The 16880-nt window shown below is 37.6% G+C and overlaps 1 long non-coding RNA gene across 1 annotated transcript; it reads left to right on the top strand.

Moving 5' to 3' along the window:
• The first annotated feature begins 14284 nt into the window (after positions 1-14284).
• LOC148653051 (uncharacterized) lies at positions 14285-15134 on the top strand. Its single transcript, XR_015941537.1, has 2 exons — positions 14285-14339; positions 14792-15134. It is a non-coding gene; the product is annotated as an uncharacterized LOC148653051 (long non-coding RNA).
• Positions 15135-16880: the final 1746 nt, after the last annotated feature.

The raw sequence follows: 16880 nt of genomic DNA, 5'->3' as shown, positions 1-16880 counted from the left end.
GTTTGGTTGGAACAACTGCTTAGACTTTTGTAATGTTTCTGATAAGAATTATTTTCACTTATGTATTCTCATTTCTCATTTAACGTTTCCAGGTTAATTATATGATAATTGCAATTAACATGACTTTGTTTATTGAAAACACTATCAAGCTATGACAAAAAATGGTTTGGTAACTACAGTATATGTAACTTCAGTTCTAAGAACACAGTGCATTGTAAGGGTGCAGACAGACTAGGCTAGACTGTTACTGTATGTCTCAAGACAGACAGGCCATTATTCTTGAAGGCCATTACTCTTATCTAGGAAACATAAGAGAGAGAACCCCGAGAATCACAAGTATACCATGTCCAGAATGAAATCTTGTTCATATTGGCAATAAAAGCAGTGCAATTGCCTCAACAGGATTTCCACATAATGGCTCTTGTAGTACATGTGGCTGTAGTTGTTAAGAGGCTGAATACACCACTTCACATTTTATCACATTAGTGTGGTGATCAGACCACATAGAAAGTAAAACTCATTTTCTTCATGTGCATGGCACTTTACTGCCACATTTTATGGAATGCTTGATCAGTAATTGCACATATAATGACATGTATACACATTATGTCACGCTCACTCCTGCTTGAACACGACAGAGCGAGGTAGTGTTTCCCACAGTAGCTGACTGTGCCGCCTCTCACCTGTCACTCAGTGCCAGTTATGTAATGAGATCCATTCTGACAGGAAACCTGTAACACCTGCAGACAATTTACAATCACACCCACATCAGGTGGTGCAGAATATTTAAAGTCTGTGGGGACAGAATTCAGGGTTCCGGTATAGAGTTCAGCTCTGTGATTGAGTCTGCTCTATGAGTGATGCTCAGAACCCCTCATGCATGTTTTCATAATATTGTTTATTGTCATTGATGTATTTGATCCCTGAATGAAAAAAAATCCTTATGAAAAAGCTCAAAATCATTTTGTCACCTGACACAGATTTTAACAAGTCTGTTTCTAGTATTTCGCTAAGCGGTTACCATGTACCTCTTATTTCCTACTCCTGTAATCAGAAATGTAACCTATGGGTTCGTGGCAGTACAGCACATTGTTCATACTTTCTTTAATCCTGAGTTCCTTCTCTGCCACTACTTTGTTGCCCATGGGGAGATTCCATTTTGCCCCCATTAGAAACACGGGAGCAAAATTCTAATTTGAAATTTTAGCATCTCGCTGTAGTGCTTCTAGTGTTGCGTTTGAAGCATATGCCACCAGTGCCTCATTCTCCAGAAGAACTGCTCACAGTCTGCTCCTCTAACATAACAATATCTAACAATAGTTTCACTGGAAGGCTGACATCACAGTACTGCAACACTGGTGCTTAGGCCAATATGCCCTTCAGGCTTGGTGATCTTGGTCCCAGTGCCACTCCACTTAATTCTGAATGTTCTCCTAGTGGGCAGAATGACTGCTGACAACTTCAGAATGAACTTCCCTAAGTATAAACAGTAACCATCTCTAGATGTAACCTGATGTAACCATCTCTAGGGATTTCCTCAAGTTACATTTTACTTTCTAATGCTGGCAATTCAGACTACTGCCTCAACCTTACTTGGACCTGGTTTCAGTCCATAACTTGTGGGTACAGGTCCAGGACTGAATGGCCCACTAAGTCCCATTCTGCATTTCCTGTTCTTGAGCTGCAGGTCCTTTTCGTTTGTCCTTTCCAGGACTTTAATTAACACTCCACTCAATGTGCTTTACAGGTAATGGCGATTCCCCTCCTGTTACGTCAAACCGCTGGAGAACTCACCGCCCAAAATCAGCTCCTTCGCATTCCAGTGCAGTTTCCAATTAACTCATCAGACACACCTTCTTCCACCTGCCTACTTAAACCAGCCTGACACACCACTTCTTGCTCAGTATTGGGCTTTACCCAGCTAGAGCTGCATTGTTTCCTGTTCCCTCTCCACAGGATTTCTAGGTTTTCGGTTCTGACCCATGGCTTGTTTCTGAGTTTGTCTTCTAGCTCTCAGCTTGGTTACTGTGGATCTCTTTGGTTTGGACTCTGCTTCCTTTGTCGATGTATGGTTATTCGTCTCTCTCTCCCCTGAACTTTTTTTGTGGATTTACTGGTTTTTGACCCTGGCCTGACTGCCTGACCCACGTTTCTGGAAAAACCTTTACTTGTTATTTCGAGTTCTGAATATTCTGCATAGGGTCCTTCTTCCAGATCATAACACCTCCACCAGCACCAATGTGCAGCACCACCATTCCCCACACACCAGTTCTCAGTGAGGAGGAGAGCAGAGTGATGAAGCCAGTTCAAAGAGTCAGGACTTTTGTTTTACATCTCATCCAAAGGACAGGGCCTATTTACAGTATAATGTCCCTGTCAATACAGTGGGGCATTAGGACCCACATTGACCACAGGGTGAGCGCCACCTGCTGGCCTCACTAACACTTCTTCTAGCAGTAACCTTAGTTTTTCCCAGGAAGTCTCCTGTCCAGGTACTGACCAGGCTCACACCTGCTGAGCTTCAGTGGGTTGTCAGCTGTGAGTTGCAGGATGACATGGCTGCTGGCTGTTTAATGATGTTCACTGGTATCTCTCTACACACGCACATCATCTGGTCATGTTTGTATAAAGCACTAGACGTATATCATACATGTACGTTTTATAGGAAATATGATCATCATTTAACAAATCAGTGAGTATGCTGGGAAGCTACAGTAACCCAAAGAAAAATATTATCTATGAAAGGAAAAATCCAAAGATGATCAACTGCAAACAAGCAAATACAAGCACAGTAAAAAAAACAAAAAAAACTCCTTGATATCACAGAAGTTTTGAAGGCAAAAGATTTTAATGAGAGCCTTTACCACAAAGTTATCCAACCAGTGGAAATCAATGTAAAAACTGGGATAAAATCTACACTTTACTGAGATGGATGACTCAAAAAGAGTGCATGTGATTGAAAAGGATTAAACTGGCTGAGAAAACAGACTTTTCATTGGAACTGTGACAGCAAACACCAAGATGAAAGTTCGGCTCATTTGAAAATCTGAGCTGTAAGCTTGACACAGGTGCACTAGACAATGTAATCCGAGTACATTCGTACCATCAAAACAGTCCAAGAAAGCAGATGGAGAACAGTACACTGAGACTCTATACTTACTGTACATAGGATAAAAATGTGTTTGAAAAACCCATGGCAACTTACGGTGAATTATAAAGATCAATGTTGAGCCCTTTAATTAGTAGTTTTTAAAACTGTTTCAACTCATAGAAAATTAACCTTTATATCATGACAATACTAAGAAGGATTTTAAAGAGAATTTTAAGAGTGTTAAACAAGTTTCTATAAGGAAAGGTATTTTTATAGAAAAGGTCAACATAATGTTATTTCTAGCCCTTCCTAGAATAGTAAACAGTTAGAAATATGAGAAGAGGAAACAGAATGTTCCCCACAAGTTATAAAGATTCTCTCAACAAAGGAGTTAAAACTAAAGTAAATGCAATCCAATCTTAACTGAATCAAAAGCAAAATTTATTTTTAGAAAAATGCTGTGTTTTATTTCCTCTCCATTGTTATTTGTATGAGAAAACAATGAAAGTATCAACACCTTGATTGTTTGCAACATTCCATCAAATACAAATGCAGGGTTCAAATTCTCAAAAAAGGAGCTGGATTAACCAAAGAAGCATTCAAAAAGATGATACAGGAATGATACTGGAAAAACTAAGGCAAAGAACAAGAGTATCCTGGAACACAGAATAGAAGCAGGCCACAAAATCACCAGGCACTGTTTGAAACTCAGAATGCAGATGGATTATTATTATCTCACCCTGGTTAGGGCTCATCTCCATGCCACACAGCTGCTAACTCTGAGTTTATGTGTGCCAGAAGGCAGATTAAGAAATCATAAGACAAGTCCATCTCCTGTAACATTGAGATGCAACAAGAACTAACAGTTAATTAATATTCATATTCATACCCATAATCTAAATACTACTGTTGATCAGTGAGCACATGAGTAAGATTCCATGTTTATCCCCGGGTCTTTTGACATTTCTGATCAAATTAAAATGTTCCAGGAGATTAGATCCTGATCGGTGATTTTGCACTTATAGGCCACTTGTGCCAGATCAGCTTTGCATCACCCTGAAGGATTTGCACACATAGATGCAACATCATTCTGCTGAGGAATGCAACGCTGGAAGAGGAACAGTCTTTGTTTTCAGCTGCTGCATTCTTCCTGGTTTCTGCTATCCAAAGCATACAGTATAGGATATTTACTGGAACAAATAAAATAAACATCAGAGAAACTGAAACAGTTTCTTCCCCCAAGCAGACTGCATTATAAACAGATGAAATTAGCACCTGCACTTTAAGGTACTGCACTGTTTGCACTATGTCCTGTCTTGGCTGTATTATAATGTCTTTTGTTTACATTTATTGTCCATGTCTTTTTGTCATTTGTGCCTATTTTTTTCTCTACTGTTACTGGATACAGCTGAATGAGTAAGAATTCCAATACACTTGGAATTACATATGGCAAATAAAAAATCTTGAATCTTGAAACAGTTCAGCTTTTTGCTTAGTACTACATGGGTCCTGCACAGTTATAGTGTTTTTTATTATGAGAACATGATAGTTACATATTTATAACTAGAACTACTGATGTTATCTTATCTGGTGATATAAACTAAAATTAATTATTATAGAAACAATGTAATCTTGGCATTCCTATGTAATAATACCATTTGCGGAATTGCTACACACATGAATGGAATAAAATTCTTTTCATTTTAGTCCCAAACTAGGTGCCAAATATGATCCTTGAAAAAATATTGAGTCAGATTTTTTCCTTTCTTTGTTGGTGTGTGAACTGACAGCTAATCAATCCAAACTATTTTCAATCAAAGTGATCCCATCAGATGTACCAATGAAACTATTCAGTCATCAGATCTGGCTAAAAGACTGATTCCTCATCACTTTCCAAAGACATCCTCTAAGACAAAGTCATTCTGTCTCTTTTGAGGATTTAACCCATTTAGAGCTGATTGCTTGACACAGCGCTCTTCAAATTCATTCAAAACATCTAAGCCTATTGACATTAGCTTAGAACATACACAACTCAGTGATGGTACTGTTTGCAGTTTGAATGTAACATGAAGTGTAATGGCTGTCTTTGGTTAATTTTCGACAGGTGAAGTGACAGATATCTTGGGTAATAAAGTCATTTGCCAGTGTACTGTATTTTGGACACTCTGTAACGTTGATGTATATTGCTGGGCAGTTTATAAGGATTCTGCATAAATATCCTTTCAAAAATCTTTAATCCCTGGATTTGCATTATTTTGTGTGCTGTGTATGTGTATGTATTTATTGACTTTTAATATACGGTACATATACTGTATCTACATATTATATTAAATATTAAAAATACCCTGTAATAGAGTGGGATCCACCTGCATCTGCCACAGGCACAATATAACTTCTATTCCTCTACATCCATGGGAATATGCAACAGACAGAGTCAATCGACTGCATCTCGGTCAGTCATGAATGATGCCAACAACATTTAATCAATGTCTAAAATATGTACACTATATATTTCGCATGTGAGAGAGTGGTATCATTTGATGCTCATTATATTTCCCTCCATATAGTCCCACTCAATAAATATTTTTAACTGGCTTGTAATTTAGTTTTTCAATTTTAAGTAAGATACACCCACAAATCCCTAGACAATATTAGGATTTTTCCTCAGTGAAATAAAAGTAAAGCAAAAGTACCCCAGATATTCTTCTTTCTACCAGGCCTGCATTTAAAGGACATACACTATTGGAGAAAATATGAAATAGTAATTACCTTATCGGCCACATCAAGTTCACCATAATTGGCATTCCGTAAAATTATCCTGATGTGAATGTGCATATAATTTTATCAATTTAGACTTTTTAAAAAAAGGCACAACCATGACAAATTAAGGTTTAAATGAAATGTAGCTAATCTGAATTCCTTTGCATTATTAGTATTGCAATTACAATCATCCAGCTGTCCTAAGTTTCAACTACATTCGTAATTGTAATTAATTATGAATTGCACAATTTAAGTTGTGGTTGACCTTGGATCTGAAGTGAAGAATTTAATGGGAATAGGGTTTACAAACAAAGGCCTGTGGTGTTCTATCTTAATATGAAAAGAGATGCAGTCGAAGAGAAAATTGTCAAATGGCTGCCTGTAAAAACGGAATAAGAGTAGCACCATACACAAATGAAATGAAGAGGCTCTCAAGGTGCTGGACACGAAACGTGAGAAGAACTGCAAATAGCAGACAAAATATTCCTGATCCTGATTTCTGAACCCCATCACCCTCCAATAACTACAGCCTTTCCTTCATATTTACATGAAAGTGACAAACATTGAAAACATTTAGTCTAAACATTACTTTATTACAACTGTGTAAGCTACAGTTGTACATGAATGAATGTGTGTAATTAATTGTACTGTATGTGGGAGTCCAACTCTGCTTGAGAGTGGACCCAGTCAGCATCCCCCCTAATTACATGCATTCTTATGGGAAATTAGTTTTAATTTACACATTTTTGAGCTACAAACTGTCTTTCAGGGATGCTTCTGCCATGTAAATCAAGAACTATCTTCATCATCCTATTTCACTTGCTTTGTGAGTCATAAGGGCAGTAAAACAAAATTAGCACAATAATCTCTGACAGTTATAATCAAATTTTAAATGTTTTTTTAATGCTTATGGGCTGAAAGAGAGCTCTAATCCAAATAATTCTTTTTTTAAAATCTTTTATTTTGTGAAATCTTTGAACTGTAGCCCCAAGATGTTCATCATCATTCTGCTCCACCAAGTGTTTTATTAGTGTAATCTAAATGTGTTACATATTTATCACATGTTGGTTACAGCTCCCCTCATCCTTTACTCACCTGTAACCATGAACAGTAATTGGCACCTGACTGTGCAAATTCAGTTTCGTATTCTTTAAAAAACTAATAGCACATTACCTTATGATAGCTGTCAATCAAGTGTACACTTTCCAAACTCAGAAGACTCCTGATCTGTGGAATCTTTAAATACATTATAAATGTTGAGGAGACAGCCCACTCGCCAGGATACATAAAATGCTCTCTTTTATTTATTACAAACCTTTGCAGGGAGAGCAAAGCTTGCAAATCCTGTTATGTCAGTGGCTCACAACTCCCATTCTGGAGCATCGCAGTATCTGCAGGTTTTGTTCCACCTCTTCTCTTAATGACCTCATGGAGATGATCATTAGTTTTACCAATTCAGCAAGAGTCTTAGGCTGTTGATGATTTAAAGACCCAGACGTCCTGCTGGATGCTGGTCCTCAGAGGCTGCAGTTGTGTACTGATGTGCAGTTGTGCAGTTGTGTACTGATGTGACACACCCTTTTCAGGCTATTCTCACGTGAAGCGTTTTCCTTCTTGAAGCCTTTACAAGTTCCACATAATCTGCAGCTTAACCATATTCATTTGAGGTCAGAGAGAATTCAAGCACCTCAAATAAAATACATTTGCTTTGTTTATTGGTGTTAGGATCAGATCATTTGAATGTATTTTCTGAGGGTCATTTATTCCTTACTAATGTTTGTAGAAGCAATAGCTTGTACAGATACAGTATGTATCTAAGTAAGGTTAGAGAGGAGACCAGACTGGTTGCATGAATCTGCAGCTGCAGTATGCAGTTGAAAATATGTTACAGATAATAATCGTAGACATGATTCCTAAGATTGTGCAGAGACATTACATGAAATCTTGCTGACCGACTCTTAGCAATTGAAGTTTAGGAAGTTTCGTTGATCGAACCACAGTGGCAGCAGTGACCTTTCAGGGCCAGCCTCTCCCAGGACTGAGAGATGTTCGTCACTTTAACCTCAGTTCCTTGGTCTCTCTCTTCTGGAATGATTCTGTTCACAGCTGGTGGAGTGACATATCGAATGACCAAGTGTAAAAGAAAGCTGACAGCACCTCAAGCACCAGCCTAGCAGAGCACAAACAGCACTGTTGCACACAAAGGCCATCTGTAAGACCACAGTTCTGCTGGAACAATGCTGTGAGAGAAATTGCTTGCAGACTGCGTTAAATTTGCGTGCCGTTTATATCTAGTCTTTTAATTCCTGCAAGGCAGCTCATGCTCAGTATGCTCAATTTTTATATACTGTATGCTCATGCTCTATTTTTAATGTTCTTTTTAACTTATTGTTTTTGGCATTCCATACCATTATGTAAAAAAAGGAATTCAAAACCTAGAAGAAAGGTTTGAATCTTTCTTCATAGGTAGTTGTTACATTTTCTGAAAAACTACTTTAGTCTTTGACATTGGGAGAGACATTGCACTGTGCTGTCACAATTAATTATGAGTTTAGCAAGATACTAGTGAGCAGCTTCGCCTTTGTTTGTGTTAGAAACATTAAAGATTCATAAAAATCCTGTTGAAATTATATAACAACTGGAAAGTTATTGGATAGTAATCCTGGAAAGTATTTTTGATATATCCTCTAGACATACTGTATTGTGTATACAGGGTGTTGTAGGAATTGTTTTCCATTAAATTTCATTTCTATTATCTTATACTCCCTCAAGGAAAGCTCAAGGCTTTCCTGACGTTAATATCAACAGCTATATACGTGGGTCAGCAAGGGCAACATGAATTTCAAGCTAACGGCACTCATATGCAATCTTGAATTTATTTAATGTGAGTTTTAAAAGATGTCAAGTTGTTTGTGACTGGGCTCTTCTGAACCTGCCTCTGGGATCTCTCTTAGATAGTGTCCTAGAAGCCGCCTTGTAATGTCGGAGATACTCAGAGCACTTCATTGCACACAACACAATACTCAACTTGGCAAGTGGCCATTTCTGTGCCATTCTTGGTTGTGATAATGTAACTGTAATATTATTGGCTCTGTGCCTGCTGAAATGTGTTTCTATCTGAGAATTCCTGAAGATCCACTCGACCTGATCCTGTTTTGTTTTATAACCCTAGGAAAAGTCTGCTGTTCAGTTGTAAAGAATGCAAGCTTTAAATTGCTTAGACAAATACATATGGGAATGAATATTAATTAGCTCCCGCTGTTTCGGAATGCTGGGAGGCAGAACTGTCTAAAAAACTTCTAATTCTGCTTCACACGTGTATAAAGTCAAAGTTAGCAGCCATGGACTGTGAAACGGTGAGAGCTAATTAATTTTCATTCCCATAATTACTTGCATTAATAGCGAGTGCTTGCTCTTAAAACACCCATAACCCTGAAACATGTTGCTTCTGTAACACAGATAGATGAAGATTTTCACATACATACTTTATAAAAATTTAAGATGGTAAGTAGTACTTAAGTGATCATTTATTTCTTTCCTATTAGAAAATGTTTCTTCCTGATTTGAACAGTTTTAGATGGGTTGTCTCTGTGCCTTATTCAACTCAACTGTAATTTTCTTCAGACTTATTTATCATGTTGTGTGAAGGACACATGGAACTTACAAGTTTCTGTTTCCACGTGTAGCTCCACATATTGAGACCCTGTAGCATGGTTGCCTTCTTTCTAACATTCTTGTATCCCAGGAAAACATGGGCATTTTCACCACATTTTTATTAATGGTTAAGGATTAGTTTCATGTTTTAAGATCCAATAATGTTACTTTAAAATATAATTACTTTATGAAAGACTTTCTTTCTCTCCAAATCAATTTAAAATTCCCATCAATGTAATAGTGCATGGTTTTATTTTACATTTTAAAGTTATTAGAGTGTGGCACTAAAAATGTTTTGTTGTATTTGTTAAATAAAGTGGCAGCTCCAGTAATATAGTCCCAAATGCATAGTTTGTCTGACCCATAATATACTTTATTAAATTGAAGCACGGTATTGTAATTAAATCAGCCAATACACAGTATTTGTGCTTTAAGCTTCATGCCTTGGGGGATCTGTGTAATCCAACAGCCATGTTTCAAGTTGAAAGCCTCGATGCACTTTCAAGGTCAGAAGCATGTCAGTGTTCATTTTCAGTGTCATCTCCAGTCACTCATTTCTTCATTACAAGCACATCATGCTCCCTATTAATGTCTTGGCCAAATTGTTGTCAGTAGTGACCTTCCATAAAATATTTGATCTCAATTTTCTGTCTTACTTGCAATTTTACTGAATAATTTGATTTCAATTGAATAAGCTGTCACTTTAGTTTTTAGATATGGAGTATCGGGATACTATTGGAGTTGAAAACAAATTTTCTACTTATTGTCTTCTATGTTCATTCAAAATCCTTGCATTTTTTTTTGCCGTGTCCATTCTATTCATTCACAGATTCCTGATAAAATTAAATGTTTACCTGTACACAACGGATAGTGATGTATGAGAAAATTAATTTAACCAAAATAACCCTATAACATTTATTTGTATTTCTCCCTTATATCTTTTATACATATATGTTAATGTTTGTGAGTTTGTCTGCGTATTACACAGTTTTTGTTTTTATAATGAGGGGAATGAAAGAAGATTTGTAGCTAAATGTGAATGTATTTACTTCCATACTGAATGGAACTTTTTCAATACAAATAGGTGTGTAGTGAGCACCGTCTGTAAGCAGGGACGTTTATAATCCAAATTGCAGAGTAAGGACTAGTTTAGATACATTCAACCATTTATAACTCATTTAAAATTGATGGCATAGAACAAGCTCACCCATTTCTCTGGGAATGTGTGTCTTCCCCAGCTGATAAATGCCTTACATCTAAAGTATTAAGGAGCAGCACAAGGTCACAGACTTACATTCTGTTTAAGCTATATATACACATAGTGCACTGCTCAGCAGTTTCTTCTTCCTGTAAAGGATTCTCCTTGGAGACTACAGTTAACTTTCACATGTACAGAGAACAGAAAGGACAGGAGAGGAATGCACAGAAATATGCTCAGGCCTTGAAATAGGAAAACATTCCAGGTTTTATTACCAACTTTCCAAGGCCTCTGAGCAGTCTTGACATAGTCGCTCTTACTGTCTGGCCTAGATCTGAGTATATCAATATCAACAACATTAAGTTACTTAACCATGTTCCTTTATTTGTTTGTTCAAAATACATAAAAATGATTAAATCAATTGATTCTAAAGTGTTGGGACAACCTAAAAACTGGAATTTTCATTTTGAACCCTAACAATAAATTCTCATGAATAACAGCGCATCGTGAGAATAAGTGCATCACCTGGGTTTTTCATTTTTAATAAAGTCAGTTCAGTTCTCCTTTTACAAAGTCCAAATACAAATTGATAGCAGGGAACCTTTTTGCCTTGAACAAGCAAATCTATTGGGACAATTACCTGACAGGCAACTGTCGATCAGGTGCCTGCAGTTGGGTAATAATTCAACACAATGTACATTTATTTCTAATGTGATCAAACCTGTGCATGGGATTACCCAAAAATAAAAAGTATATCATATTGCCCTAATCATGCATATTAATACCATGATCAAAAATCAAGATGTTTGAGTGAACAGGAAAAGCAACAGTTTTGAATTTGATGTCCAAATACATTTGGAAGGCATTGTACTTACTGTAGTTGTTTTGTGGGTGAAGAATGTAAAGAACAGAATCTACTTTCACATACTTGCCTGAGAAAGTAGGACACTAGATATGATGTCGAGACTAGACTCCACTAGCATTAGTCTGAATTTCTTGTCTGAATTTATTAAAGGGACACTGAACTGCACACTGGAGTTTGTGGAGAAGCAGTGTGCATCTTCTTTGCATCATCACAGGCATCTACCTGCCACACAGAGCCATCACCTCAAGAAATGTAATACAAATAGATCGTTTGCCAAATACAGAAGTTTCATATCTGTAAAATAGAATTACATTTGCTGTAATGCAGCAGTGATATTTTAAAGGCTTTCAAAGATACATGCGCACACACACACCATCTCATTTCAGTGTGGCCTTGCCTTCAGAAATAGGTGCAGAGTAGTTTTTTCAGCATAGCAGTGAGACCTGTAGGGAAATTTAAACAGAGCATTAAGGTTAATCGCCTTGAATCTATGGAAAGTTAGAGCCCACACAATATTATCATGACATCTCATCCAAGGCATCATGTCCTAGGAACCAGCACATGTGCTGTCTATAGGAAAGAGATTTTTTTTATTACAAAACTAGATCTCAAAATTCATTATCTCTGTGCTACTGCATTGGCTGATATTTAAAAATCTTTATTCATGGATATTCTGTACTATTACAGATGCACAGATGAATTCCCTGTTATTGATGTTAGCTATAATTTCAGGGTGACATGATTTAATTGGCTGTTTTTGATCTGCCTGAGTTCAATGAACAATCCGCACTTTTGCTTCATCGTGTGTACAGTACATTTTAAGAAATGCCAGTTTAAACATCCTGCAGCTCATCCTGCAGCTTTTAAACTTTACCAGCTTTTGCAAAGTGAATCAAGTCAATATAAGTCAGTATTTTTTGTTCATCCTCTCAAGGTTTTAAATAATTTAATAAAAATAATAACGCATGATCTCCTGTTGATGCAATAAAGTTGTCTATTATGAATCAGCTCGTCTGCAGAACCACACATGCAATCAATGTAACATGAGTAAAACTTCAGCTGTCCAATTAATAATTTAGTACCTTATCCCTTGGCTTCTGTGAATGCCATCACCTGCTTTTGAGTAATTTTGGAGAGAACTGACAGACTGAGGGCAATACACATTACAGCTAAGAGCAGGGATTAATCCCAGTCACTTGTCAGCAAATACATAATTCTTAACTGCAGTGGCTACATCCCAGAGGTATTACATCACATGGAATGCAAAAAATTCAAGGAAAAAAATCTCTACATTTTGCCATATACATTAATTTAGCAATTCTTCAGCTTAAGGCATTGCATTACACCTGCAATCATTTTACTAAATGGTGATGTAGGTATTATGTGGGAGTGGTGCTCGAGTCTCTGCAGGTGCTCTGCACATTGGTGATTTGATACTTGGGTACTGTTTTGTTACTTGTGATTAAAGACAAGAAGGCCTTCTTTTGGTGTTTCAACAAGCTACTGCAAAGGGCTTTCTCATGTTGTCATTAAACATTAAAAATGTGAAAATACACCCTTCTTCTTTTAAACAAAAATACAAAAGCTCAGTTTATGTTGCGTCCTTATTGCCTCAGACTCTGATGTCTCATTCTAATTAGAATGTTATGCATTTTTTTCCCTTTTGAAGCAAAACGTACTGTACTTTTAACACATCTTGTTAAATGCAAATTACACATACCATCTGGCTCAGAAATAATCAATTAGTATCTCAAGGGAATCTAAAAATACCTGCTACCTTGGCCTTCCATGCAGCTATGTGCAAGGAATTACTTTGCAAGTATGTGGTGCATCTCAGCTATGTCATGTGTTTGCTCCCTAATTAATTCTGATTAACTCTGGAAGATATGGTTTGTGATCCATGCATGCATGCCTTTAAGACCTTGTGATCATTTTAACCCTTGATACTCAGTCATGAATATATGCTTAGTCTGTCTTTTTTCTAAAAGCAATCTCTCTGTTTCCAGATCGGCTGACTGAGACTCTTCCTCATGTGCGAGCTGCACCCCCATCCCCTCCCCCACTCGTTCTCTCTGCTTCTTGTTCCTTTTATCTGCTCATTCTCCCTTTACCTCCCTCTGTTTCAGTGTTAACTGTCTTTCCTTGCTTCAACATGTTCGAATGAGGAGCTGCATCAGCCAGTGAGCCACAAAGGAAGAAGGAGAGGTTAATTCCACACAACAGCACAAAGACAAAGGAAGGAAAAAACAGGTGTGTAAAGGCTCCACGTCTGAAATGCTGTGTTTTTCTTTCTGTCCCGTTATACTCTTCAGCATGGAATTAACCTCTGCTTATTCCTTAACTTAGAAATGACTCATTTCTACAGAGTATAATTTATGCACTGAAGAAAGCCCATATCGCAAGCTAAAGGCAAGCCCTCAGATTGTGTGTTTAGGTGCCAGCTGTCAGTCACTGCTAACAAACCTTGCTGTATGATAGTATTAGGCTGCCATCTGGAGAATGCCCAGGCATGCTCACATGGAGCCTTCATTCTTCCCTCAAACGTAATTTCAGCAGCAGCCTGTCTAGGATTTTAAATTGCTGTGCTCTGTTCTTCCCATCAGAACAAAATGATATGGACTAAATACTCACACATTCCTGGCACTGCCAAGGTGATTTTCAGTGCCCTTTCTTCCAGAACTAATTCTGCTCTCCTCATTCCTTCCATGTTTGAAACCAGAGACTAGATTCTTCCCTGGTGGTGTTACGCTGTGCCTAATCATGAAATTAAGGTGCGGAAAACTGAAACGATTCCCTTTCACTTAAATGCAGTTTTTGACAACGATCCGAACTTTATGGTCTTATGTTAGAAGTGTGCAGGCAAATGTAGCACCGGAGCAAAGTTGGAAAAGTCCTTGTGTCAGTGTAGTGAACCAACCAACATGGTAACTGATGTTGACCTACATAGAAAGTATAGGCAGAAAATAGGTTAGTTCAGGTGTGCTGTGAGTTATTTCCTTTATTATTTTATTATTAATCAAATAAGTAACCTTTCCCGTCAAAGACCATTGTCAGAATAAAAAGAAGAAAGGAAGATAGTGACAGGGGATGACAAAGTCTGGGATATTATCTAATTTTGCCTGCACTAAAAAATGGATCTTTTTGCAGACAAATACTGTAAGTGAATGGAAAAAAAAGCCTTTGTGGGTCAAAGTGTTTTTTCGTGTGCTTCTATCTCTAACAGAATTGAACACGTTCATCAGTTAATCACATCACACTTCCCACCACATCCTTACTCAGCCAACTGCTAACTCCTGGAACACTGAGAAGAAGAAACACCAGCAGCACCACTAGAAACAGCAGTGGCTTCGAACCTCTGAAGACAGTTTGCCAATTTCAACGTCCTTAAGCATGCTTAATCTGGGGCTAATTATTGATACTTAACACAGAGCAGCAGTCTTGAGGATGTATGAGTCTCTCAGACTCTGCTGTTATATAAATATACAACCTTCCAGCTAACAGTTTATTACGAAGTACTTCTTAACGGGTCTTGGATTAAAACAACGTGTTTACCCACCAGGCAAAAATGGAAAAATGGCAGTTTCTGTTTTCTAGAGATATCTTGCTTTTATCTAATGTAAATGGGTTCTTGGTTTGTAATTGGTTTCAGGGCAAGAATGGTGGTAACTTTCTAATACAGCAATGTCTCTCATTGCAACTACAGTATCTAAGTCACTTTTGCACCTATGACCTTGGGGTTAAATATTCTTTTTTCTGTGTTTGAATTATTATATGTAGTTTATTGCATGTGCTGTGCATCCTCTCTGCCATCATTTTTTGTTCCTGTCTTTTCCAGTTCTTCACATCTGAGACGTCATTATTTCTGTGATTGTGAGCGTGAGTAAACTTTTAGAATGAGTGATTTGAAGTTCTTATTTGTTATTCATTTAACAGAAAATACCTTGAAGTAGCATTACAGATACAGAAAATGTACAGTGAGAAGAGCTGGAAGAAAAATGCATTTTTGGCCCTTTTGAGATGTGCCTGCTAAACTGCTCAAACTTATCCCTGGATAAACATATTCCCTCAGTACACAATGCTGTGTTCTTATACTCTTAAAGGCTTCATGCTGGGATCTAGATATCGTCTAGCAAATTAAGACTTCCTCATTGATCACTTTGATTAGCACTGGTAGTTTATATAATTAAGGTCCTTAAAATGTATGTCCTGATAGATCTAATGTCATTTATTGGTGCTACTGTATTAACTGGGCAGTGTAGCATAATGGGTAAGTAATGGACAGGGCTGATGGGTTGTGGGTGCACATCCCTGCTGCAGACAGTGCTGTTAGAGCTTGAGTGAGGGACTAAATCCAGTAGCTGCAGTCCCCCAGCTACATGCATGGAGTCCAGCATTGCTGAAGGAAAGACCTACAATAGACTGGAGGCCCATCAGGGGAGTCACGTGCTCTGGGAACCAAGATAAGTTCTGGCCCCATCATCTATTCGGGCTCAGAAATTACCTTCCTCTTGTATTACTGTTCTGTTAACACTATAACTGGTACTATTCCACTGGGAAACATTATGATGCTGTCAGCTGAACTACTGTAAATTGTACCAAAGGCAATATATCCATCCTGGAAGAAATGAGTCACATTTGTGCTCCTGAAGTGGGCTCTATGGCAGAAACATCACATTTTTTCTTGCCTTACTTTCCTGTATAATTCCACACTGTAGAGTAAAAAGAAAAAAAACATTTTTTATCTGTGGTGTTGTCAAACATGAAGAAGATGAAGAAGTCACATACAGACATTTATCATCAGAAATTAAAGTGAGTGGAGCACTAGTGCGAATACCACATTCATATAAAGGTACAGTGTCTTGTGTTGTTCAGCTGTGTGTTTTTACTCCACATGTTGAAGACAAAACACTCATCGGAATCAGAAACAACACTCTCACAAGATTCTCCATTGATTCTCATTGCAGGTCATCCGTGAACTGAAAGCCTATGTCATTTAGAAAGCATGTGAAAGCAATGCAGAAATAAAACATATGTAATGAAACGACGAATAAAAATGCATCTTTAAAGGCAGATAAACCCTATACTGTACATGGGGAAATATATACAGAAAGCAGATTTCCTGACTGCAAACATAAGTGAAAATAAAGGTGTAAAGCATGGCAAACTGCCCAGTGCACAGTAAATGAATCTGCATGGGCAATTTGCCCCCATTTTGCACACAAGCACCACAAGAGTGATTTTTAGATAGAAAAGCCTGATGAAACTTGATCTAGTAATACGTTTTGTGAAAACCAGTAAAAAACAAGTATGAT

This window comes from Lepisosteus platostomus, chromosome 10 (assembly GCF_059453375.1).
Source record: "Lepisosteus platostomus isolate fLepPlt1 chromosome 10, fLepPlt1.hap1, whole genome shotgun sequence".
NCBI classification, from domain to species: Eukaryota; Metazoa; Chordata; class Actinopteri; order Semionotiformes; family Lepisosteidae; genus Lepisosteus; species Lepisosteus platostomus.
Note: the sequence above shows the minus strand (reverse complement) of the source record. Positions and strands in the feature narration are given on the sequence as shown.